Genomic DNA, 27256 nt, shown 5'->3' on the forward strand with positions numbered 1-27256 from the left:
AAAGCACAAACCAAATGACACAGAGCATGCACTGTGTGTGCCATTTTAATTCCATTGGTAGGTGGTGGCCAGGGCTTGGAGGGTTCAGCTTCAGTGGTGCATGGGAAACCAACCTCTGGGGCCATGGTCTGTACACCTGCCTCTTCTCAATTGAAAGGGCAAAGAAACCCAGCACACTTCTTCAGATTCAGTTACCTTCCAGGTCCAGCACTGAAGGAAGCAGGTGCAAGCCTGGTAGTTTACCCTAATGAGCAAGGTTCTTGGGGATTTGTGACGCTGCTTTCCTTCACCTCCATATGCATCCATCTTCCTTCTAGTTGCATAGTTTTCCAAGTGTAATACCTGGTCCATCACCGTCAGAGGCAGCCCTCCTGGGGAGCTTATGAAAATGCAGATATACCTATGATAGGGTTTACTTTATAAATTAGACACAGTAACAGGTTAACAGTAGCTAATAGTAAAACAATAATTATAACAATATGCTGTCGTGAAAGTTATTTAGGGGCGGGAGTTTGGCCTAGTGGTTAAATGGCAGACTCCCACAGTAGTGTACTTGGGTTTGACCCCTGCCTCTGCTCCTGAGTCCAGCTTCCTGCTAATGCACACCCTGAGAGGCAGCAGTGATGGCTCAAGACGCTGGGTCACTGTCATTCACAAGGGATACCTGCATTGAGTTCCAGGATCCTAACTCTGGCCTGGCCCAGTGCTGGCTGGCCCTTGTGTTCAGTTCAGTGAATCAGAGGATGAGAGCTATCTCGTTCTTTCTCTGCCTCTCAGATAGATAAATAAATTGTAAAAAGTGTACAAACTATTTTTTTTTTCTGGAATTTTCCATTGAATAGTTTTGGACCACAGTTGGCTGCAGGTAACTGAAACCATGGAGAGTGAAGCTGGGGACAAGGAGGGTGTGCTGGATGCTAGGATCCTCCCCGAGAGTCTGTCCAGTGAGAGCATTGAATCCTCCTGTTAGGTGAGGCATTTGCAATGACAGCGCTTCCAGTAGAGGTTCCGGTGGGTCACTGTCCATCCGTGAACTTGGCCCTGGTTCTTTTCTAGCTCCACCAGGGAACGAGTTCTCGAAATACGTAACTGAATAACTGGGCACAGTTTTGTGCACCTAAGAGGTAGTCCAGTTGATCGGTTAATAAGCTCAGATTCTGGGTGCTCCACTTACTGTATCCAACATAAGTCTCTGTTTCCTGATCAGTAAAATGATTATTGTAGAGAAGTATCTCCCTCCTAGGGATATTGTGAGGATTAACTTAGTTAGAAATGGCAAATATATTGTTGAGTCCCCTTTCTCACCCTATTCTCAGTTGTAGATCCCTATCAAATCTTTTTTTTTTTTTTAAGTAATATTTCTTGAGTTTCTGTATTCCTTGAGCCAAATCACATAAAGGTTTTGGCTAATGAAGAAATGATTACCTTTATCTCCCTATGGAGTGACTTCAATTTTTGTAATAAAGTAATTTATTTTATTTATTTGAAAGGTAGACAGACTGAGGTTGTTGTTTTATTGCTCACTCCCCAAATGCACACAACAGCCAGGACTGGGCCAAGCTGTATCCAGAAGCCCAGAACTCCATCCAGGTTTCCCACATACTTGAGCTATGACCTGCTGCCTCCCAAGTGTGCATTTAGCAAGAAGCTGAACCTAGGTACTCCCAGATAAGACTCTCCTTGTGTCTTAACCCCTGCACCAAATGCCTGCCATTGACTTCACTTTTATGGCCCAGCTTTTACATTCCATGGGAAGTTGGAAAGAGAAAGTAGTCCTGTGAAAGTGGCATAAAGCAAGTGAGCCCAGTGCTGTCGACTCCTGTGGTCACCAGTCACCAATATTTCTTTAAAATTTAAAAACAGATATTCCATTCAGATATTGGAAAGTATTTAAGTTTGGGCCAATTTGAGTTTGTTTTTTTCATATGTGTTTCTCAAAATCTAAATAGATGTGAAATGTGCCATCGGATCAGCGCGGTGCGCCGGCCGCAGCGCGCCTACCGCAGCGGCCATTGGAGGGTGAACCAACGGCAAAAGGAAGACCTTTCTCTCTGTCTCTCTCTCACTGTCCACTCTGCCTGTCCAAAAAAAAAAAAAAAAAAAAAAAAATGGAGTTTCAGAATTGAGATGAGATGTACAAAATTTTGAAAACTTATGGAAAAAGGAATGTAAAATAATCAATGTAACACTTTATCTATTTTAGTATTTTTTTTTGTAAACTTTGTAATTAACACACAATTATTCTGAGGTGTCTAAATCTTAACTGAAAAGTGATCCTGGTTAAATATAGGAATGAGAAAAGGAGAGGGAGGAGATGTATAATAGGGGACATGCTCAATTGGATTTGCCCCAAATGATGAAGTTAGAAAAGTTCCAGGGGATTCTGATACAATCCCCTCAAGGTGGCATGTACCAATGCCATCTCACCAGCCCAGGTGATCAATTTCAGTTCACCTGAACTGATCACACTGATAGGCCTAAGAGTCAAAGGAATCACACAAACAAGATTAATGTCTGCTAATACTAACTGATAAAAAAAAAAGAAAAAAAGGGGGGAGAGAAGGATCCAACATGGGAAGCAGGATACACAGCAGACTCATAGAATGACAGATATCCTAAATAGCACTCTGGCCTCCGAATCAGCCCTTAAGGCATCCGGATCTGGCTCAAGAGCCTGTGAGAGTATTTTAGGCATGGAAAGCCAAGACACGCTGGGGGAAAAAAAAAAAAAAAGATGAAGAAGAAGACCTAAATGAAGGATCTCAGCGAGTGTGATCCCAGTGGAAAGAACGGGGCCATCAAAGTAGGAGGTAACTTTCTCTGAAGGGAGGAGAGAACTTCACTTTGACTATGGCCTTGTCGGAATAGGATAGACGTCGGCGAACCCTAAAGGCTTCCATAGCCTCGGCAACTCATGGCTAGAGCCTAGGGAGATTACTGATGCCATAAACAAGAGTGTTAAATTGTTAAATCAACATCAGGAGTCACTGTGTACTTGTGTCACATGTGGGATCTGTCCTTAATAGGTTGTCCAAGGTGAAGTAATGATATAGCTAGTACTGAAACAGTATTTTTACACTTTGTGGTTATGTGTGGGTGCAAACTGATGAAAGCTTTGCTTAGTATATACTGAAGCGATCTTCTGTATATAAAGATAATTGAAAATGAAAAAAAAAAAAACCCTTGGTTTTAAATTGGAAATTACATAGAAAAATAATCAATCTTTTTTTAAAAAAAAATATCTTGCAGAATCTCGATCATTAATGTGATGTACACTGTTACTTAATGCTATAACTAGTACTCCAACAGTATTTTTTCATTTTGTGTTGCTATGGGAGGACAAACTGTTGAAATCTATATATATACTAAACTGATTTTCTACATATAAAGAGAATTGAAAATGAATCTTGATGGGAATGGAAGGGGAGAGCGAGTGGGAGGGGGAAGGGTTGCGGGTGGGGGGGAAGTTGTGTAGGGGGGAAGCCTTTGTAATCCATGAGCTGTACTTTGGAAATTTATATTCACTAAATAAATTTAAAAAAAGGAATGTAAAATAAAATAACTGATAGTTTTCTTAGTAATTTTTTGCTGAAATGACAATGTTTTTGCTAACGTGGCTTACCTGAAATAAGTTCTTAAGGTTACTTTCCCTGGTTTCTTTGTACTTTTTAAAATGTGGTTATCAAGAAATATAAAATGTGGCTTGCATTCAGCTTCTTATGGACAACACTAAAATGAAAGAAAATTGAAAAAGCAAAGCTCATACCTGTAAGACCAAGCCTGAAATGGTAGGAGTCCCAGAGCGAGCAATCTTGCACTCAGGTGTAAGTCTTTACACTTGGAACCCACTTAGCTATTTGCATTTGCTTTGTGGGGGGGATTTATGGCCACTTTCCTTTTTTCTTTTGCTGCAGGCCAGTGACCCCTGTCTGAGTAAGTGATATCTTGCCCTTAGCACTTTGCCTCTTGTTCTCTGAATCTACTGCTTTCACACCACTGATTTCAATATGCAGCATCTCCAAGAATACATTTTTAATGCTGTGATGTTGGCCTTTACATTTTTTTCCCTGTTAAATGTTCTTTTAACATTGGAATGTAATTGTTCTGCCCCAGTGTTTTTCTCTGTCTGAACAAGGGAGTTACCATTCTTGGAGCTTAGATTTATAACCACTTCCTTATTTTTGTAATGCTTCCTAATGTACTTTTAAAAAGAGACTTGACCTTCACATAATTCAGTTTTCCTTGAAATGTTAAATCACCCCCTTCAGCAGCTTTGGCTTTATATGACCTATGGAATGTGCATTTCTTTCCGTTATTAAAAGTTAATCTCATTAAACTGAGCACAATGAAGATCTTTAGAAGATAAACAAATATAATGCCATTTAAGGATGATTTTCTGCCTTTATATGCTTTACCCCTATGTATAGGACCCTTTTTCCAAAGATCTCAGGCTGAGAACTGGATTTGTTTGAGACTGATAATTTAGACATTTACATGGACATTTTAAAGGTGATACTTGGATTAGTAGAGGAAAATTTTTGTTTCAGAACTTCATTGCATTGGTAAGGCATTTTATTCCTGATCCACGTAGTTTACTCTTTTTTGCTAGTTCCTGTTATTGCAAAAACATTTTTGTCTGCTTGAAACACCAGGGCCATCTTATGGGCACAGAATTAATGCTTGGGGTCCCTTCTGAATAGGCCTCATGTCGCTCCTGGATCTTAAACTTTGTAGCGGGGATTGCATTTCATGAGCAATATTTAGTTTCCACTCCAGAAAAGTTTCTCATCCGCCTTAATAAAATACAGTCACTCAGTCAAGCTCATCACAACCTCCATCTCTTGCCCCCATGCCTTATTGATTATGGTGTAATTAGACAGTAAATGTGGAAAGCATGAGACCAGAGATGTTAGGAAAATGGCACAGTCTTATCTATGGTGCAATCTACACCCTGACACCATCCTAGGCCCTAGCCCCCGCCGCCATTGCTGGAAGCCAGGTGGCCACATGGGCCAACCACCGATGTCAAGCTCACCCCCATCCTAATGGGATTCGCTGCTCCTACTTCCCTGCCTGCCTCCTGGCAAAGTTTTTTTATTTTATATATTTTTTTTATTTGACAGGTAGAGGAGTTATAGACAGTGAGAGAGAGAGAGAGAGAAAGGTCTTCCTTCCGTTGCTTTACCCCACAAATGACCACTACAGCCGGCGTGCTGCGCCAATCCAAAGCCAGGAGCCAGGCGCTTCTTCCTGGTCTCCCATGCGGGTGGAGGAGCCCAAGCACTTGGGCCATTCTCCACTGCACTCCTGGGCCACAGCAGAGAGCTGGACTGGAAGAGGAGCAACCGGGAGTAGAACCTGGCACCATATGGGATGCCGGCACTGCAGGCGGAGGATTAACCAAGTGAGCCAGGGCGCTGGCCCAAAAGTTTTAAAAGGACCTGTTCCTGAACACATGGCTCTCCTCTCTTGTTTCCTCTCTCTCTCTCTCCTCGCCTCTCTCTCTCCTTCTCTCCATCTCCTGATCTCTCTCTCTCGATCTCTCTTACGTTCTTCTTCTCCCTCTTTCTCCTTCTTCACCCCTTCCATCCGGTCTGCTGGGTTTTCTCCAATAAACCCTTTTCCCTTACTCCAGTGTTTGGTGTGTTTTGTGGTGGCCTTGCAAGAGAGGCAGAGAGGTTGGCTCAGCATTTTACTGTTATTTCTCAATAGTGTCAGGACTTGGCGCGTGATGTGGTGGACAAAACCATTTACTGATCGTAGCTCTGTCAGTTTCTTTTGTGTGATTCCTACAGGTCAGTTTGCCTCTCTGGATTTCAGAATGCTCTCAGAAGTCTCCTTAAGCGTTAATACTATTTCCTGCTCAGCTCCCCTTCTGTTCCCATCTTTGTGTCCACTGGTAATTGCTTGTCTAAGAGAGTACAAAATACTATTTTTACTAGAGTTGTGCAAAGTCCCACGGGCATCTGGGAAAGAGATACACTTACTAAGTATGCTCCTATCTCTCCAGAAGCTCGTCACACTGTATCTCTTCCTCAAGTGTTTACCTACCTCATGTCCTCCAGTACCTTGTCACAGTGTATCTGTCCTCTTCCTCTGGCCCTTGACTTTGCTCTTAATCTCAACTAGTTAAAAGCAAGCAGGGAGGGCAGAATCTGACCCCATTGTAAGCAGAGATTATAATAACCATGGAAATGTGCAGGGCTTTCCCCACATTCCCGTAAGCACAAAGCAGAGCTGAAGACAGGAAACCCCTAAGTCTCTGACAGTCTCCACAAGAGCAAAGTCGAAGCTTTGAAAAATGGCAGGAAAGAGAGAGATTGATGCGGGAGTGGAGAAGGAGCGAGAGGGAGGGAGGGAGGGAGGGAGGGAGGAAGGAAGAAAGGGAGGGAGGAAGGAAGGAAAACACCTTTTATGTCTCTGTATGTCTGTTACATTTATGAGTCTGCGCTCCACCCCCACCCCGCCTCGGATGGAATAAAGAAAGGTTATCTTGTCAAGCAATTAGGTAATAGAAAAGCTAAGCTGCTTCTGAGCTTCATCTCTGTATGAGAGAAGATAAAGTTTAATATATTCTTCAGAATCCCGTTTGAAGCACTGAGATAGCCAAATATAAGCAAACTTAAATGTTTTTAAGAAGTCTACAGAGCTCTGACAGTATACTTATGTCTGCTGTAAATCCACTGGCAGGTAACTAGCTTGCCTCTTGCAACAAAACAAAACTGAACAAACTTTTTTTTTCCCTTTAAATTTATTTAAAACCCATTTTATAGGTTGTATATTTGGTTTTAGATATTCAAGTATTTTGCAAAACTGCAACAGGGAAGATGTCAGTTTTTCTAAAACTATGATACAATTTTACTTTCTCTTAAGAAAATTCACAAGAGGAGGATTTACTCTGAAAGATTATGATGCCTGGGGCCAGCTCTGTGGCGTACCAGGTTAAACCGCCACCTGCAACAGGGGTATCCCATATGGGCACTGATTCCAGTCCTGGCTGTTCCAATTCCTATTCAGCTGCCTACTAATGTGCCTGGGAAAGCAGCGAAAGATGACCCAAGTGCTTGGGCCCCTGCACCCATGTCTAGCCCCAGCTGTTGTGATCATTTGGGGAGTAAACCAGAGCATAGATCTCTTTTCCTCTGTCTCTCCCTTTCTCTCTGTGATTCTACCTTTCAAAGAAATAAATCTTAAAAAAGCAAGACTCATCCTGAAGATAAAATTTGCTTCTGAGAGCCCATCTGGAGCCATCTAGTTAAACATTGCCAGTCAAACAATGAGGGGACACTTATTCATCCTGAAATTTTCTAACGTCAGCTTTGAAGCTCTGTGGCTACTTAGTGTCAATTCCAGACAGGAGGAGTTTTCTAGTATTTCTGAGTTTTAGATGATATACACTTCTGCTCCCCACCCCCATTGATGTTTGAAAAAAAATCTTCACTGATATAATATCACTACGTATTCCCGTCACCTGGGGAGTATTGTTTTTCAGTAGGTATTTCTGGGGTAGGCATTTAGCCCAGCTTCCACTTAAGATGTCTGCATCCCACATTGCAGTTCCCAGCTCTGGCTCATGACTCTTGCCTAAAAAAAAAAAAAAAAAAGTATTTCTAGGGTAGGCATCTAATGCAGCTAACAGTCAAAATGGTTACAAGCCCACAATGGAGCACCTGGATTTGATTCCCAGCTCGGGGTCCTGACGGTACTTCCCTGCTAATGCACATCCTTGGAGGCAGTGCTGATGGCTCCGGTGATTGAGTTTCTGTCGTCCAAATAGAGATCTGGATTGCATTCTTGGCTCCTGCTCCAGCCTTTGTGGGCATTCGGGGAGCAAACTAGCAGATGGGAGTATTTACTCTCTTTCTGCCTCTCAAATAAAATAATTTAAAAAAAATTTTTTGAAGTTGTCTGCTCCTCATCTTCCCATATAGCTGAACCAACATTTCTAAGGAGCCTCTGGGGCTGAATAAGTGTGAGCATCCCTCGGAGGTTGTCTCGAGCAGAAGTGTGTAGAGCCACTGTGTGATAGGCAGTCGTACAGCAGGGAAGCAGTGTTGTAGATATTCTTGACTGACAGGCAGCAGAATAAGTTGTCCGCCAGTGATGCAAATGGGCAGATGTAGTTTTCAGGCCATTCTTCAAAAGCAAATGTGGTTCAACACCCACATCATTTCAGATGGTCTTTTGTGATTCCTTTGTTCTGCATTCAGCTTGAGTTCTGATGCAAATACCTTCAGTGGATGTCCAAGGACATCTGGCTGACCTTGGTGAGAAAGCATCCCCCACCTTCCTCTCTGATACTCATATTCTAGGGCTGCCATAGCAAAGTGCCATACAGTGGGTGCTTTCGAACAACCAAATCTATTGCGACGTTTCTGGAGGTTAGAAGTCTGAAATCAAAGTTTGGGCAGGGCCCTACTCCTTTTGAATGCTTCCTTGCTTCTTCCTACCTTCTTAATTGGCACTCTCTCTTTTTTTTTAAGATTTATTTATTTATTTTAAAGACAGAGTTATGGAGAGAGGGAGAGACAGATCTTCCCATCCATTGGTTCACTCTCCAAATGGCCACAAAGGCTGGAGCTGGGCCAATCCAAAGGCAGGAGCCAAGATCTTCTTCCAGGTCTCCCATGCGAGTGCAGGGGCCCAAGAACTTGGACCATCTTCTACTGCTTTCTCAGGCCACAGCAGAGAGCTGGATTGGAAGTGGAGCAGCCAGAACTTGAACCGGCACCCATATGGGATGCTGGCTCTGCAGGTGGTGGCTTTACCTGCTACGCCACAGCGCCGGCCCCATTTTACTGGCATTTTTCTCCAGTCCTCTGTTGCAATCTTCCATCTTCACATAGATACCTTTTCTCCATCTGTGTCTATCTGGGTGTCCATGTTCTCCTTTTTCAGAGAATATTACTCTTTTGTATTGGGGTACCCTCACTATCTCATTTTAAGTTGACTACTCCTTTAAAGACACTAATTCCAAATAAGGTCTCATTTTTTAAAAAAAGATTACTTATTTGAAAGGCAGAGTTAGAGAGTGAATGCTCTTCCATCCACTTTGGTTCACTCCCCAAATGGCTGCAGCGGCCAGATCTCCCATGTGGGTGGCAGCAGGCTCAAGTGCCCAGAGCATCATCTGCTGCCTTCCCAGGTGCATTAGTAGGAAGCTAGATTGGAAGTGGAGCAGTTGGGACTGGAACCAGTCCTCATATGGGATGCTAGCATTAAAAGCAATGGCTAAACCCACTGCACAATACCGGCTGACTCTAGGGTCATATTTTGATGTGGTGCTGGAGTGTCATAAGGCTTTTAACATATATTTTTTATGAGCATAATTCAGCCTATAACACCAATACATGCAGAAGAATCTCCCTTTGAAATATGTATTTCATTACTTTTATGTATTGCATTCTAAGGATGTGTATCAAAAAATCACAATATCTACAAATGACCTTTGCAAAATAATTTCAGATTTTTAGAGAGAAAGCATTGGTATTGGGTTATTTGAGATGGGGCGTGGAATGAACCTGTGCCTTTCAGTGGATATGCCAGCCAAGAAGTCAGAAGGCTGATTTTCTGGTTGAGTTTCCGGGCAGAGTGGCTTCATTCCTTGTTGGAGTCAAGGTCAGAAGACCTTGATCATATGTCAACATAATTCAAAAATATTGGCCTAATTGCAATTACTGGATAGCAAAGGAAGTGAGAATTTCCAGCTTTAAAACCCAAAAACATAATAACAATTAACGCAGTTTTGTAGAATACAGTTCCACAAATTCCCTCTGGACTATACGATGTCCAAGATCCCTTCTTTGCGTTGTCAGAGATTCTTAGCCCCAGGATTCTGTTTTTCATTTACTGTTTCTGTCCAGTGCTCTGATAAGGGACATGGATGCTGGTTTGCTGATTTTATTAAGATAAGAACTGTTATAGCCCAGCCTTGAAAACAACAGCTCTGCTGAAAGGATAAATGTGTACTGAAAGTTGGCTCCAGCTAGCACAGACAGGGTCCATCAGAGACAGGCATCTTATGAATAAATGAAAATTCTCCTGACACCTCCTTACAAGAGCAGTTTTGTTGGGGGCCAGAAGTATTTGGTCTAGCTGAAGATAAAAGAGAATTTTTAAAAGAGTAGCTTTCAGATGTCATAGCAGATAACTGTATTTAGTGCTTCTACCTTGCCACATAGGTGGTATTACCTGCATTTTATAGAGGAAGAAACTGACTTAGAGAAATGAAAACATTTATTTTCCCTTGGTCCCATCGCTCATAGGTGGCAAAGCTGGGATTGGACTCCTGGTCAGTTTAAGTCACAAGCCCTCATCTGTGTCAGCAAAGCATAATAGTTGGATTTTCAAAACATGTCCATAAACTGTACCCTAGTCCACGCACAGCCATGGGCTCTTACTATGGCTTCTTAACTGGTCTCCTTGCCTATCTTTCCCTCCGTCCATTCCCCTAGCCTTGTGTGCTCAGCAGCCAGGGTGATGCCTCCTGTCACCCCTCTGCTCACACCCCTTTACTGGCATCCCTAACCACTCAGTAAAAGCAAAGCCCTGACCGCCTTAACAAGGTCCCTGTGCTGATCCCTCTCAGACCTCCTGACCTCTTGTGTACTCGCTCAGAGCTCACTCGGACACATTTGCACAGCTGTCAGCCTGCCCAGCCCGCCTCAGCCTCACGGGCTCTCTCACCTGATGTTCTCTGGTCCAGAAAGCTCTGTTGCAGGTCTCTGCTAAGATGTCAACTAAATGGACCATCTCTGAACTGCCCCTCCCCTGCATCAATGGAAGATCAATGTATGTGAATCCACATCAAGTCAGTAAAAGCAATTAGTATAAATTTGCTGTCCTTTCTTCCTATCCGTTCGTTTTAACTTTTCTAACACTGCTCGCCCTGGAAGTCTTATGTGCTTGTTGAGCGTGTCCTCGTTTGTTTACGACCAAACCCCTAGAGGACAGGGGCTTTGAGTGACTCAGTAGAGAACCTGCAGCCTGGCCCGTAAGAGGGCTCAGTAAATCTGTTGAATGAATGAATAAATGGATGAATGAACCACAGTTACCTCGGTCGTAAATTAAGGATGTTATCATCAGTCTCCCCAGAGTTCTGCTAAGACCAGACACACTAAAGGAAATGAGACTTCACAAAAAGCTTTTTCTGGCAGGAATGTGATGTGTTTGTATGCAGTATTTGGGTAGTTACAGTACAGTACAAGAAAAACAACCGTATTTCCTCCCGTCTAGGAATTTAAAGTCTCAACAGAACCCTGCCCTTGTGAATGCCTGATGAGACGCATCTGGAGGGTCTGTGATGGAGGAGGCCGATAGGCAGATGTTCTGTGCTATAGGAGATATGTGGGTCCTAAGGGGAAGGCTGGGTAGATGACATGCTCTCATCCTTTGAGAAACGTGGACATTTGGGTTTGATGATCCGGGTCAGGGCAAGGCTCCCCAGACGTACTCTGTTCCACTGGGACCATTGCCTTGCACCCCAAGTCCCTTGTTCTGCCTCCATTTAGAAAGATCCACTAGGGGCCGGCGCCGCGGCTCACTAGGCTAATCCTCCGCCTTGTGGCGCCGGCACACCGGGTTCTAGTCCCGGTCGGGGCACCGATCCTGTCCCGGTTGCCCCTCTTCCAGGCCAGCTCTCTGCTGTGGCCAGGGAGTGCAGTGGAGGATGGCCCAAGTCCTTGGGCCCTGCACCCCATGGGAGACCAGGATAAGCCCCTGGCTCCTGCGATCAGATCAGCGCGGTGCGCCGGCTGCAGCGCGCCAACCGCGGCGGCCATTGGAGGGTGAACCAACGGCAAAAGGAAGACCTTTCTCTCTGTCTCTCTCTCTCACTGTCCACTCTGCCTGTCAAAAATTAAAAAAAAAAAAAAAAAAAAAAAAAAAAAAAAAAAAGAAAGATCCACTAGGGAAGGTCAAAAGGGCAGTAGCTTTTTTTTTTTTTTAAAGAAATGCTATTTTAAAGAAAAGCTGCTTTATTTTAAAATATTTGTTAAATTTTTTGGAAGGCAGAGAGATAGATCTTCCATGCACGTTTCACTTTCCAGATGCCCGCAACAGCCAGGACTAGGTCCGGCTGAAGCCAGGAACTCGATGTAGGTCTCCCATATTGGCAAGGACTCAGCTACCTGAGCCATCACTGCTGCCTCCTAGGGTGAGCATTGGTAGGGAGCTGGAACTGGAGCAGAGCAGGGACTCAGACTCAGGCCCTCTGATCTGGGGTGGGGGCATCCCAAGTGGCTCGCTAACCACTGTGCCAAATGCTGGCCTCTAGCAAATAGCTTTTGCCATGTGACTGGCTAAGCATGAGTTTGCAGTTTAATTTTCGAAGTATCTCTTCTACTTCTACCTCTCCATGCCCTCCTGCTCGGAGAGAAAGGGCAGAGAGCCTGGTTCGGCTCAGTAGGGGTGTCTTCCTCTGATGGGGAGTTCCTGGGGGTGGAAGAGGAGGCTCCTCTGGCTGCGGCTTCTCTTCCCTCCTGCCACCCATCATGCACTTTGTGACGCGACCTGCAGAATGCTCTCTGAGCCAGCGCTGGCACCCAATAGGTGAATTTGAACGATGTATGTTCATTTTTACACATTCTGCATTGTGTGTGTGTGCATGTCCGGGGGCTAGTTGTGCACTTCATAAGATAAAAGGCACACACTCCCTTCATTTATGAATTAAACAGTGTTTCATTGTGGTTCATTTTTCGACCATGTTTATTTTAAAGAGTTACCACAAAGAATGTCTTTGAATTGTTCACATGCCTAAAGTTAATGATAATCAGAGAATCAAGATTTTGAAAAGCACATTTCTTATTTTCTTTTCTCCCCATTTCTCCAGAGCTAAACAGTCTCTAGCCATGCAGACTTAGAAAAAAACAATGCAGGTCCAGTTTTAATAAAATGCAGCTTTATGAGTTGAAATTCCTTAGCTGTTTGACACAGTGACTTCATTAGATACTGTAATTCTCCTCCTTCATCTCCCCAATTTGGGAAGAAAAAAAGATCCTTGTGGAATGCAGGATTTAAGAGCTTAAGGAAAGCAAGGGAGTGTGGGGGAGGGATGGTCCTAAGGTGGACTAGTAGTCCCCAGGCAAGGCTTTCTTAGTGGTGTCAATTCTGATTCCTGCCCTGGGAGAAGAGAGAGAGTGTGAGCCCCACCCTCCATGGCCCTTTGTCCGGGGCTGGATGGGGGTTTGGCTGTGCATTTGTGCAGCAGTATCTCCCCCCCCCCCGCCCCCCATTGCATTGTGGGTCTGCTGTCTGAGGAAGGCTTTTCTGAGGAGCATGAAGTCCTGGCATTCTTTCCTCATTAGCACAGCTCTGAATGGAGTCTGCTCCTTTGCTCAGAAAGGGCAGTGACCTCGGCCCAGTGACGCGCCCAGGTCCTTCCAGGCTGGACCTTAAGCTGCTTTCCCGAAGGAAAAGCGTACTGTTTGGTCAGCAGGGCATCCTGACGGATGAAGACAAGGCCAGGGGAAGCCAGGGAAGGGCTCATGTCTCTCCGCCCACCATCACTGTCCCTGGCTCTTGGTGTGCGGAGTGGGAAGGCCCAGTGCGGGCGTCATCGTTAGCTGAAGACACAGCTGTTGGGCCATCACCTGCAGCCTTTCCAGTGTGTTAACAGCAAGCTGGATCTGGAGCAGAGTAGCTGGGACTCCAACCAGGACTGCGATACGGGACGCCAGCATCTCAGGTGGCACCATAACCTGTTGCGCCCACCACCCGCCCAGGTTGCCAACATTTCTAAGCATAAAAACCTTATTCCAGGGCTGGCGCCGGCGCCGTGGCTCACTTGGTTAATCCTCCACCTTGTGGCGCCAGCATCCCATATGGGCACCGGGTTCTAGTCCCAGTTGCTCCTCTTCCAGTCCAGCTCTCTGCTGTGGCCCAGGAGGGCAGTGGAGGATGGGCCAAGTGCTTGGGTCCCTGCACCCACATGGGAGACCAGGAGGAAGCACCTGGCTTTGGATCAGCGCAGCACCAGCCGTAGCGGCCATTTTGGGGGTGAACCAACGGAAGGAAGACCTTTTTCTCTGTCTCTCTCACTGTCTATAACTCTACCTGTCAAATAAATAAAAACTAAAAAGAAAAAAAAACTTTATTCCAACATATATATAGGAACTTCATGGACCTTGAACTTTTAGTGGCTGTTCTATTATCATCTGTTGATTGAAAAGACACAAAATGAGCAACATCAATTATGTATTCAGTAAATCTGAATTATAAGTGTTATGAAATTTACTAAATTGGGTGTGGCAAATTGCACAGAATAACTGGGCCCATATGGATTTATGGGCTCAACCCTACCCTCTGAGGTCCCTGCAGTGCCCCCACCCTTTCCAGTCCAGTGCCACAGCCGTAGCCTCCCTCCCCCTGTCATTGGGAGAATAGGAGGTGTGTGTTTTGGGGTCAGGCACATGTGTGATCAAATTTCGACTCTACCACTATCAGTAAGACCTCGGATGAACTCCTAAACCTTTCTGTGCTACAACTTCCTCCTCTCTGAAATGGTGATCACCTTTCACTTCCCGGGAATTTTGGAGAAACTGAGTTTTCTTCACTTTGAGTAAGTGTCTGACACAGGGAAGTAGCCACTTAAATATTCATTTCCGCTTCCTGCCTGCTCTTCCCCACCTCCATGTCAGACTTAAGGCCAGAACTGTACAAAACCAAGATTAAACAGTTAATTCCTTCTGCCTCCACATGTTAACTTAAGCTGTGTTGTATCTTCTAGTTAACTGGGCACTTTAACAAGTGACCCCTGCATTCAGTGTAGTGTAAAACAAATATGAATCGCCCAGCGATTCTCTGGATGGGGTGCAGTGGGGACACCTTGTTTCTGACCCGTGATGTGTGGGACCTCAGCTGCGGAGAATGGAAGGCTGGGGGATGCCATCACCTGTTGGCTGCTGTTCGTTCAATGTCTGGTGGTTGATGCTGGCTGTCACCTGAGTGAGACCTCACTGGAGGATTTAGAGCAGCATCTCGTTCCCCTCCACGTGGCCTGGATTTTCTCACAGTGCAAGTAGCTGGGCTCCAAGGGCAAGCATCCCAAGAGAGAGCCAGACAGAAACCTCATCACCTTTTATGGCCTCGCCTAAGAAGTCACACGGCATCACTTCTGCCGCCTTCCAGCAGTGGAGAAGGTCACAGAGTCTGCCTAGATTCCAGGACAGAAAAATAGACTGCTTCCTGATGCAGGGTCTTTCTGGGAGGACGTATGGGGACCAGAAAGCTTGCTGTGCTCTTGGTGGAAAATGTAATCTATCCTCGTATGTGAGCGGTTTTCAAGTTTATAGGCACAGGGGCTCCCAGAATGTTCTGCGTCGCCGTGCCATGGGTCACTGTGGTGGCAAGAGCCAGTGCCAAGGCTTAGAAGACACGATTTTGAACTTGGTCCCAGGACAGGTATCACTTTCCAGCTTTGACCTGGAGCCTAGGTTTTCACGTGGAAGCCAGGCTGAAGTGTGCAGTTGATAAGTGACCTCCCTGGGCTGCTCTGGACGGTACCTGCTGGTGGTGATGGCAGAGGTGTAGGACAACCCTGGGAAGCCAGGGAATGGCTTTCCTTCCCTTAATGGCCTAGCCTGATCTGATTTCATGATGACAGCCGTGTTACCTGTCACCTACCTTGCCCCCAGTACTAAAAAATTCATCAATTACATTTTCCTCTGAGATTAAAGAAAAAACAAAACAAAACACAAACTCCTTTAGATAATTATAGGGAGAAATTGAGTGTTTGCTTAGAACTCCCTGTACATGTGAGGGCAAAGGATTCTGGAAAGTCACAGGGGAAGGATACCAGCTGGCTTCGAGTCAACAATAAGTTTTTCCTGATAGTATTGCCATGGCCGTTTTCCCTAGTAAATAGTTACCTATTTATCACTTTTCTCTTGGGGCTTGCGTGAAAGTGAGATATCCTGAAAGCTAAACAAACTGTAAAACTTGGAGCGTGAAGCCAGCAGGAACTTTTGCAGAAAAGGAGTAGACATACGTTTTAAGTCACATAGTTTGATTAGTCGCAGGGGTGCATCAAAAAGTTCATGGAAAATGGAATCAAAAAAGAAGTGTGGGGCAGGCATTGTGGTGTGGCTGGAAATGCTGATGGCCATGACAGCAGCATCACGCATGAGCGCTGGTTCCTGTCCCAGCTGCTTTGCTTCTAATCCAGCTCCCTGCTAATGGCCTGGGAAAAGCAGCAGAAGATGGCCCAGGTGCTTGGGCCCCTGCCACCCACACAGAAGGTCTGGATGAAGTTCTTGGCTCCTTGCTTCAGCCTGACTCAACTCTGACTGCTGCAGCTACTTGAGGAGTGAACCAGTGGAAGGAAGATCTTGCCCTCTCTCTCTCTCTTTAGCTCTGCCCCCCTCCCAATATTTTGAAATCCATACACAATTTTTTCTCATAATATCCATTTTCCATAAACTTATTTTTTTAGGATTTATATTATTTATTTTATTTGAGAGTTAGAGTTACAGTGAAAGGGAGAGACAGAGAAAAGTCTTCCTTCTGTTGGTTCACTCCCCAAATGGCCTCTACAGCCGGAGCTGCCAGGAGCCAGGTGCTTCTTCCTGGTCTCCCACGTGGGTACAGGTGCCCAAGGACCTGGGTCATCTTCCACTGCTTTCCCAGGCCATAGCAGAGAGCTAGACTAGAAGAGGGGCAGCCAGGACTAGAACCAGTGCCCATATGGGATGCAGGTTGCCGCAGGCAGAAGATTAACCTAGTGAGCCATGGCACTGGGCCCTCATTTTCCATAAACTTCTCAAAGACCCCACATATGAGCCAGAGGTTTAAGGGCAGGATGGTGGACTGAAAAGCTGGGGTCCCTTATGTTTTCCATGGAGTAGAGTTAGTCCATAAAATGCTGAATTGCTTGTGGATTGTGAACATCATTTCAATGGCCCCATCTGAGTTCTTTTTAGCTGTCAAATGTAAATAATAGTACTTTCATGACGTCTCCCTGGGCTATTTGGGGTATGAGAAATTAAGAGAGAAGAATAGTTTTTGGGAAAAATGTACATGTAGGATTTGCATGTAAAAGTGTAGCTTTTTTTTTTGTTTGTTTATTTTGCACTTAGAGATAGGAGCAGTGTATTCCCCTGAGAGAGAGATTCAAAGACCTGCCTAGGTTTTTTTCTTTCCCTATTTCTACCTTTTCCTGCTTTGTTCCTTCCATTTGCTCTTAACTCTTTTTTGTTTTCTTCCTTGTAACCCTATCGCCTTCCCCCCCACCCCTCTGTCTTCTGCTAGGACTCCCGTCTCCCTTTGACTCCTGTCTGATGCCTTTCATTTCTGGCCTCTGACCAGCTTGTGGTCAGCAGCATATTATTGATGGATATCTGCAAGGCTTTCACATCATACCTAGCCCGGAGCTCAAGAGGGATTTGGCAGCTGATTTTAGTATTTCCATCCAGCCCGTGGGGAGAATAATGATTAACCAAGTTCAAATAAGTAAATCCACTCTGCCTTCTGTACTGAGCTGTATCGAAAGCATTGCCTACGTGACAACGTTGTACCGGAGTATCTGCCTGGATGCTTTGGTCTTGGGGCTCTTACTAAAAATCACCTCTTATTTTCTCTGCCAACTGGTATCAAAATATATTTACAGGTTCCTTTGAACACCATTGACTGTTCTAGAGCAAAGCTTCCCCTGAGGGCTTCCCGCACAAAGCTGACTGTCATGTGTGCCATGAAGTCGATATTCCTATATTTAATCACACCTTTCCTGTTAGACTCTGTATGGGCTGGGTTGTGTCCCCATGCTGAATTCCTGTGATGAGGTCCCAGCTCCCAGGAGCTTCATGTAACTGTGTTTGGAGAGAGGGCCTTTAAAGGGAGTTGTTAACACGAGGTCCTTAGTATGGGCCCTAGTCCAGTCTGACTAGTGTTCTTATGAGGGGGTAGAAATTTGGGCATATGAAGAGACCCCAGGGATATGTTATCACAGAAGCAAAACCATGAGAGAACATAGTGAGAAGGCAGCTGTTGGCAAACCAAGGGCAGAGGCCTCAGGGAAAACCAATTTGCTGACACTTTGACCTTGGACTTCTGTAAATTACTGTTGTTTAGGCCACCCAGTGTGGGATTTTGTTATGTAGACTTGGAAATTTAACACCATGTCCAATCTGAATGAAAACTTATAAAGCCACATACTCTAATATTTGGGTCATTGTCTGTTGTCTTTAGGGGCACATTAGCAGGAAGCTGGGTCAGTTGCAGATTAGTCAGCACTCAAACTGGGATTCCAACATGGAATGCCAACATTGCAAGTGGTGGCTTAACCCATTGTGCCACAATGCCAGTCTCCAGAGTTTCTTTCCTGGAGCAGGGATCTAAGTCTGTTCTCTTGTGATCTGCAGCAGTTTGAACGAGGCTCACCTGTGTTATGAACAGTGGTCTTCTTTACTCAAGGACCATTGATTTAAATGTCATCACATCTATAAAAGGCCTTTCTTTACAACAACTTCTAGACTTGTGTTTAACCAAACAACTGGGCACCATAACCTACAGGGGCAAGTTGACTCATTCATTAGCCAACACTTGTCAGATGCCAAGTGTGGTTGTCTGGACTCACTTTGTAAGAACAATGGGGTTTTATTAGATGATTTCATAGAAGAACAATTTTAATTGCTGCTGTTAATGATGTGCATTTACATGTGTAACCTCATTTGGTTCTGTCAGTCAATCTTTTTTAGTGTTTATTCCTTCATTTTTAATTTATTTAAAAGGCAGTGGAAAAGAGCTGTATTTTCCATCTGTTGGTTCGTTCCCCAAATGCCCACAACAGCCAGAGCTGGGCCAGGCCCAAGCCAGGAGCCAGGAGCTCCATTCAGGTCTCCCACATGGATTACAGGGACTTAGTACTTGAGCCATTGTCTGCTGCCTCCCAGGCACATTAGCAAAAAGCTAGATGGGAAGTAGAGGTGGAAGCAGGACTTCATCCCAGGCACTCTGATATGGGGTGCAGGCATCCCCAGCTGTGGCTTAATCTGCTGCACCACAAGGCCCACCCCAAATCTTTTGTTTCAATATGTGTGTTGACCCTATATTATGTTGTAATGTACTCATTATTTCTAAATTTCAGTTGATGAAATGAGTATACTTTAGCCAATTAATGGAAAATAGAATGAAAAGATACATTTATTTTAGTAAAAAACAATTTTGAAATGCATGCATAGTGTTTTCATGATCCACCTTTCCCATGAGTGTTTTGGAGCCCCCTGTGTGAGCATGGAGTGTGACGGAGACTGCGGACTGGTGTTTATTTACGCATACCTGCAACATTCAACACTCCCGAACATTTGGTTCTTAAATTGCCTGGTCTCTTTTTTCGCCTGGATGACCTGACTTGGAGCTTAGTTTTCCTTGGGACTTTGCATCACAACTGTACTTGTCTACCGTGGGAATTCCTGTGTTTAAAAAAAAAAAGTCTAGAGCTACAGTAGTGGTGGTATTTGGGTTTTACTTTCTTCTGTTCTTCCTTCTGTCCACTGGATTGAGGTTTACGAAACTGGCCATCTGTTAAATTGAAGTTGCTTTTCTAAGGTGACAGCTCCGGAGGAATGGCAAGGCGAGATCTCCTAGGTAACCAAGCCTGTGCTCCATAAATGTGCTCTTTTAAAAGGACCTGGTCTCTTTAAGTTGCGCTGGTAACTGTTAAAGAACCTGAGGGAGGAAAAAAAAAGTGCCAAGTTCACTATGATTTAAATTAATCCCTACTTTTCATTCCTAGAAACTAATTAACATCCTAATTATTTAGTGAGCCTTAAAACCAAGTGGTAGCTTTAAAACCTTTCTCTAAAAGGAATTTTTCATTGACGATAAACTGAACTAAAGGGTTCAGATGAGTTGAAACTGCACCACCATTACAAAACACTGTCCTTTCTGTCAATGCCTGTGACTTCAGGGTCATGGCAATAAGTTCTGGCTTTATGAAGCCCAAGAAGCTTTCTGGGTGTATAAGACCTGAGTGTAATTAACAGTGAGGATTACTTAGGGAAAGTAGAAAGACATAGAATGAATATTCATACGTCTGTGAAGGAAGGGGAGACATTCTGAGCTTGGAAGCAAGAGGAGACGTGAGGTGCACTTAGGAGTACTTGAGAACGGTTAAGTTGATCAGGTATTGGAGTGTCTGGAGGGTAGACATCTCATCCCTTCCTTTGTCAGTAGCCGTATGCAGGCTGAGAACATACTTGCTGCAAAAATTGCTGCCATTCTTTTTTATTGTAAGCCTCTTAGCTCAAAAACAAGATAAGCAGGAGACACTGGAAGCTAATGAACAAATAGTGACTGAACGGGCAGAGTATGGTCACCAATAATCAGTTATAAGTTAAAAGAGAACACCAAAATATAACTCAACTATGAAGTGTGACTATTGTGCAGCTGTTTGATACTAAAGAATTATTCTTTAAATTTTTAAAAATATTATAACTAAAAAGTTTTTTTCATTTTTTTTTTTATTTGAAAAGCAGAAAGAGAACTGGAGATAGAGATCCTTCATCTGCTGGTTCACTCCCCAAATGCCCACAACAGCTGGGGGGCTGGGCTGGGTCAGGCCGTGCCCAGAAGCCAAAAACTCCCCCCCCCCCCCGCCCCGTGTCATTGGCAGGGACCCAAGAACTTGAGCCATCACCTTCTACCTCCCAGAGTGCACATCAGTAGGAAGCTGGAAGGGCCAGGACTCAAATCAGACATTCCCATATGGGATTTGGGCATCTCAGGTAGACTTAAGACTTAACCACTAATTAACAGGGACCACTTTTCAGTTAAATTTAAACACCTAAGAATACTTCTGTGTTAATTAAAGAGTTCAACCAATAGTATTAAATAGAACAAAAAAAATACTAAAAGGGATAAAGTATTAAGCTGTTCCTTGACAGTCAGGACAAGAGCTGATCAAGTCATTGTTTCTCATAGTGTCCAGTTCACTTCAACAGGTTTCCCCTTTGGTGCTCGGTTAGTTGTCACCGATCAGGGAGAACATATGATATTTATCCCTTTGGGACTGGCTTAATTCACTCAGCATAATGTTTTCCAGATTCTTCCATTTTGTTGCGAATGACCGGATTTCATTTTTTTTTTTTTTTACTACTGTATAGTATCTGTGGAGTACATATCCCATAATTTCTTTATCCAGTCTACTGTTGATGGGCATTTGGGTTGATTCCAGGTCTTAGCTATTGTGAACAGAGCTGCAATAAACATTGAGGTACAGACAGGTCTTTTATTTGCCAATTTAATTTCCTTTGGGTAAATTCCAAGGAGTGGGATGGCTGGGTTGTATGGTAGGGTTATATTCAGGTTTCTGAGGAATCTTCAAACTGACTTCCATAGTGGCTTAACCAGTTTGCATTCCCACCAACAGTGGGTTAGTGTCCCTTTTTCCCCACATCCTCTCCAGCGTCTGTTGTTGGTAGATTTCTGAATGTGAGCCATTCTCACCGGGATGAGGTGAAACCTCATTGTGGTTTTGATTTGCATTTCCCTGATTGCTAGTGATCCTGAACATTTTTTCATGTGCCTGTTGGCCATTTGGATTTCCTCTTTGGAAAAATGTCTATTTAGGTGCTTGGCCCATTTCTTAAGTGGGTTGTTTGTTTTGTTGTTGTGGGGTTTTTTGATCTCTTTGTAGATTCTGTTTGTTAATCCTTTATCTGTTGCATAGTTTGCAAATATTTTTTCCCATTCTGTTGGTTGCCTCTTCACTTTCCTGACTGTTTCTTTTGCAGTACAGAAAATTCTCAATTTGAGGTAATCCCAAATGTTAATTTTGGCTTTGACTGCCTGGCCTCCAGGGTCTTTTCCAAGAAGTCTTTGCCTGTTTTTTTTTTTTTTTTAATATTTATTTATTTATTTAATTTATTTGAAGGCAGAATGACAGAGATAGAAAGAGTGGTCCTCCATTAGCTGGTTCACTCTCCCAAAATACCAGCAACAGTTGGGGCTGGGCCAGGCCAAAACTGGAGCCTGGATTTCTACCCACATCTCTCCTGTAGGTGGCTGGAGCCCAAAACTTGGGCCATCCTCCACTGCCTCCCAGGCACATTAGCGGGAAGCTGAATCAGAAGCGAACGAGCTGGAACTTGAATAGACTCTCTGACATGAGAAAGAAACTTTCCTGAAAGTTTTTTATAATGAAAAATTTATAATACAAAGGAAAAAAAACTAACAAAACCCTGAGGACCTGACTAATTTACAGAAGAGAGCCAGTGAAGCACCCAGCTATTTTGTGCCTCCTGGGAAATATTTATTGTTGCCTAGCGACTGGACTTGAGTCTGATCAGGATTCTGCTGATTTACAGGAAGTATAGGCAAGAGAGAAACATGGTAAGTGCATGATGAGATACAGAGTAAGAAACAAAAGATTGAGAAAGCCTGGAGCATTGGCGCCTCATACACTGAAAAAAGAGGAAGCGAAGGAAAATCTGTTGATTAAGAGACTGGTGAGATGAGATGGAGCCACCAGTTACAGTGCAGTGACCTTATTAAATCCTGCTTCTCACAGACCAGGAAAGTTTCATGAGACAATTGGGAAAATTTGGACATGAATTGCCTGTTTGATATATAAAGGCATCAGTGGATGCTATGTGCTAATATGCTCATTTTTTAAAAAATAGTTCTTAGTGTTTCTTGATATCTAGGAAATGTTTACTCATGTGGGGTGTACTTAAGATGTTCTGGTGAGGGGGCACAGATGTGTAGAGGACAGGAGACTGGTACCAGTTGATAGTCATTGAAGCTGGATGATAAATTATTCAATCTACAGTAAGGTATGTTTAAATATTTACATAGTAAAGAGTAGCATGTTTGCATAAATATTTACATAATAAAAAGTACCCCTCCTTATATAATCCTAACCGTTTTCAACAGTGATGATATCCAGTGTCCTCATACTTGGCTGATGTTTTTTTTTTAATTTATTTATTTGAAAGAGTGACAGAGGAAGAGACGGATCTATCACTGATTCACTCCCCAGATCCCTCTAACAGGCAGGGCGGGGCCAGGCTAAAGCCAGGAGCCAGGAACTCTCCAGGCCTCCCATGTGGATGGCAGAGAAGTACGAGTGTATATAGAATCGTATGGAAGTCTAAGAGCTGTGTACCTCCTAGGGCCTTCCCAGTCACATGAGCAGGAAGTTGCATCAGAGACAGAGTGGAGCCAGGCACTCTGACGGGATGCAGGTGTCCCGAACGGGGGCTTCACCCACTGCCCCACGGTGCTCACCCCTGCTGGTGTCTTATATAGAAAGCAGTATTGCCTGATAATAGTTTTAATAGCAATATGCTCAGATATGTTTCTACCCATGTTCTTTATATCACTTTTGAGAAAAATATCTTAAATGTTAACAAAGTAATGTTGTCAATTAAATTTTGTTAAAAAAAAAAAACTTTTATCCTAGAGAACAACTTTGCATCCTGCAAAATAACTGTGTATCCCAGAAAATAACCGTTTGTTACCCCACAAGGATGTGATTGTTGCATTAGCAATAAAGAAAGCAGGAGGAAGATCAGAAAAGGGATGTTTATAGAAATTGACAGGAAATAAGACAGAATTTTGGAGACTATCCACTTATGGGTGTGGGTATTCCTTTTCTCTTATAATTTTTATGGGGTTATGTTTTATTTTTACAACCTTAAAGTAAATAGATAAAAATATGTAATCTCATGAATTGAAAAAATATTCACATATACAGGTACTTAAACTACATTACTTATCTAAAACAGAGGCACTTTGTCTAACAAAGTAATATCTTTTAAATTTTTATTTATTTTACAATTTTTATTTGAAAGAGAGAGACAGACACACAATCTCCCATCTGCTGCCTCATTCCCCAAATGCCTGCAAAAGTTGCATATGGGCCAAGCTGAAGCAAGAAGCTAGAAAACCTACAGAGTTTTCCCACATTGATGGCAAGGATCTGAGTACTTGAACAGTCATCTGCTACTTCTCAGGGTCTGCATTAGCAGGAAGCTGATACCAGGAGCAGAACTTGGACTTGAACCCAGGCACTCTGATAGGGGCGGCAGGCATCCCAAGCAGCATCCCACAAAGTAATATCTAATATTGTCAAGGCTTTATTTTATATTTTAAGGGACTGGTGAATTATTTTGCAGTTATGTACCTTCGATACACTCTGCTGGCAGACCTTTGCTCATTTATTTGTTTAGCTATGTACGTATGTATTTATTGTAGAAACAGAGGAAATAGCATTGCTACTTTTGCCCATGAAGGTTTGTGTTTCCAGCCAGGAGGCTGTTGGCACAGTTGCCTTTCTTACACATTGCTTTTCCATTTTCCAGTTTCTTGGCACTCAGCTACCTGAGTGCTTCTCTTCTGCAAAAATAGCAGGCGGTGTCTCCTAACTAGTTTAGGAAAAAATGACTTCACGTACCGCACGCTGCCTTTGCTCTGCTCTGGTAAACTTTCCTTGTCAACACTGTCATCTCAAGTCCTCTTTGGACATTTGGGAGCCCTACAATTGCTCTGACTGGGAGAAGTAGATTCTCATGCAAAGCAGACAAAGGTTGTCGCCTGGCCTGGCCTTCCAGAAGGCTGCAGGTGGCCAGGACCTTGTTGTACCAACGGGCATTTGCAGAGATTGTCCTAAGAGCTTGCAGGGATTGGGGAGAGGTTAATTAAGCAATTCCATCCACCTTCCAGCGTCAGTTATCAGTTTTCCGAGGCCCTGGCAGGGATACACTCACAGGCCCCGGAAGTGGAGGTGACCTCTTGGGATGAGTTAGTGAAGAGTAGTGGCACAGAGCCAGCATGGGGCTGGTCAGCAGGCTTGTGGCCATGGATAGCCAGCTTCCCAATGGGGCTGCCCTGCTGCCAGAGAAGTTCATGCCTGGGGAATGTGTGGGGCTCTCTTTCCTCTCCGCCAGGGTGCTGAGCTGAAGCCCATGGCCCGGTACCTAGGAGGGGTTTTACTCTCTGCAATGAACCAGAAAGACGTGGCCCATGGACTTGGTAATGTATGTAGACAGCAGTAGCACTGGGCCCTGATGCATTGCTGCATCGCTCACCTAACCAAGACATGTATTACAAGTGAAAGTACTGGCTCTTACCAGGCACTGTGCAAAAACATTTACCCTGCTTGATATTTTAAAGTCTAGTATAAATTTTTTTTTGTGTGTGTACTTAGAAAATTTCTCCCCACTGCATCTAGGATGATAATAAGGCTTTAACTGACACACAAGGCAAACTGTTACTGGTTTCCTCCCACGGCCATTTACCCTCACTCTACTCAGAGAGCCGGCAGTAGCTTCTCTGTGTTTAGAAACCTTCATATGGTTTGTGCTTGCATTTCTGAAACACAAGCTGTTCAGCTGTTTTTGTCTGAAGTGGATGTTGCTACAGAAAAGCAAAGAAAAACCATTGTTTGATTCTATTTCAATTCCATGACTTTTACAAGTTAATTAAAGGGGAGATAACAAGAGTCTCGAAGAATCTGAGGCATAGAAGGTTGGGGAAGTTTCTCATAATTACACCTATGCCTGGAATTTAGCATCCCGGAACACGGGGCTTTCTCTACCTTGTTCGTGGTCTGTCCAGTGCATAGATGATGCTTAGTCAAGTAATATGAATGAATGAATGAGAGATCCAAACCAGCATCTGAACCTAGGCTTATAAGAGTGTTATAATGCCCCTGTGGAACCTTAAGTGTGTGTGTGTGTATAAAATTTTATTTTATTTGAAAGGCAGTTACAGAGAGGGAGTGAAGGAGGGAGAGAGAGAGAGAGAGAGACAGACAGACAGACAGACAGACATCTTCCATCTGCTGGTGTACTCCCCAAATGGCTGCAATGGCCAGGGCTGAACCAAACTGAAGCCAGGAGCCAAGAGCTTGTTCCAGGTCTTCGACATGAGTGCAAAGGCCCAGGTGCTTTGGCCATCTTCCTCTGCTTTCCCAGGCGCATTAGCAGGGAGCTGGATTGGAAGTGGAGCAGCTGGGAGTTGAAGCAACACCCATATGGGATGCCGGCACTGCAGATGGCAGCTTAACCCGCTATGCCACAGCACTGGCCCTGAATCTTAAATACTCAAAATGGAATTGATTTACTGAAATGGATTTATTTGGAAGTTATCTTTATTTCTCTACATTTGCAGTCCTCAGTCATGCCACTTCTTGTCCCTTCATAATGTACCACTCTCACAACTCTGCAGAGTCTAATCCAGTCCCAAAACTTGATCTCAACCTTGCTGTCAGTCTGTTTTGTTTCTTCCAGTACAGCTTGACCCTGTCACAAAGCACCTGAAGTATGAGATGAGATGGAATATTCTGCATGTTAAGTCCTCCTGTCTCTTCCTCATTTAGAGTCTACCTGCCTTCCCGGTGTTGGGGACAGAGAAGGTGACTCTACACTTAGCTGGGTGCAGGTGCTCTTCTTTTCTTGATGGTTGCAGCTGTTTTTCTGTTGGTTGGTGCTGTTTGTTTCTGCAGCCCAGAGAGTGTTTTGCTTCTCCCTCCCTGTCTCTGGGGCTTGACTTCCAGCTGGGTCTTTCTCCGCCCTCCCAGGACTCTCTTACTGCAGGTGTTCTCTTACCTGGGATCATCATCTTGGTTAGGATACCAGAAAGATGGTTGCCACCAGGCTTTGCGACGTGATGCCGGTTTGACTCTCAGGAAGTCCACTCAAGCTGTGGGTGTGTTGGCTGCTTCCTTGCTGTACCTCCCTCCTCCCGTTTCCAGTTCTTTCCTTCTCTCAGGTTCAGAGGAACACAGAGGGACCCTGGTTCCTGTCCCCCTGCCTTATTCTACTACAGGCCAGGAGGCTGGTGTTGGTAGGGTTGGCTCAGTTACCTTTTAGTAACTTCAGAGGAGGTTCATGACCCCAACTTTTTGCAAAGGTGACCCACGCTTAGTGGCCGTTGATCTCTAATGCTGGTGCCTTAGAAGTCACTCCAGAGTTGATCATGGACGCTTAGCATTTTAATAAAAGGAAAAGCACTTCTGTTGTGACATCATTAGTGACTAGAAGGGTTAAAACACTCGTAAGCTTATGAACTGGAGCATTCGCTGGCAGCCCAGGAAGATTCCAGCAGTGTTCATGCATTAGACTACCTTTCACAGACATGCTACTCAGAGGTGTTCAGGTGGAGCTGTTCCTGCTCATGGAAACCTGGTGACAACTTGGATGCCCAATTCTTTGTGAGCATAAACATTTTGATGTAGCTGTCTGGAAAATGTTCAGCTTGTGTTACCTGGTGAGAAGAGTCAGATGACAGAGCAAACACATTTGCTGTCATCACAGAAAAA

General features: G+C 44.1%; 1 protein-coding gene across 1 annotated transcript in view; it reads left to right on the plus strand.

Annotated features, from left to right (window-relative positions):
- The window catches only part of RAI14 (retinoic acid induced 14), a 166389-nt gene that overhangs the window by 46603 nt on the left and 92530 nt on the right, over positions 1-27256 (plus strand).

The sequence above is a fragment of the Lepus europaeus genome, chromosome 15 (genome assembly GCF_033115175.1).
Source record: "Lepus europaeus isolate LE1 chromosome 15, mLepTim1.pri, whole genome shotgun sequence".
Taxonomy (NCBI): Eukaryota; Metazoa; Chordata; class Mammalia; order Lagomorpha; family Leporidae; genus Lepus; species Lepus europaeus.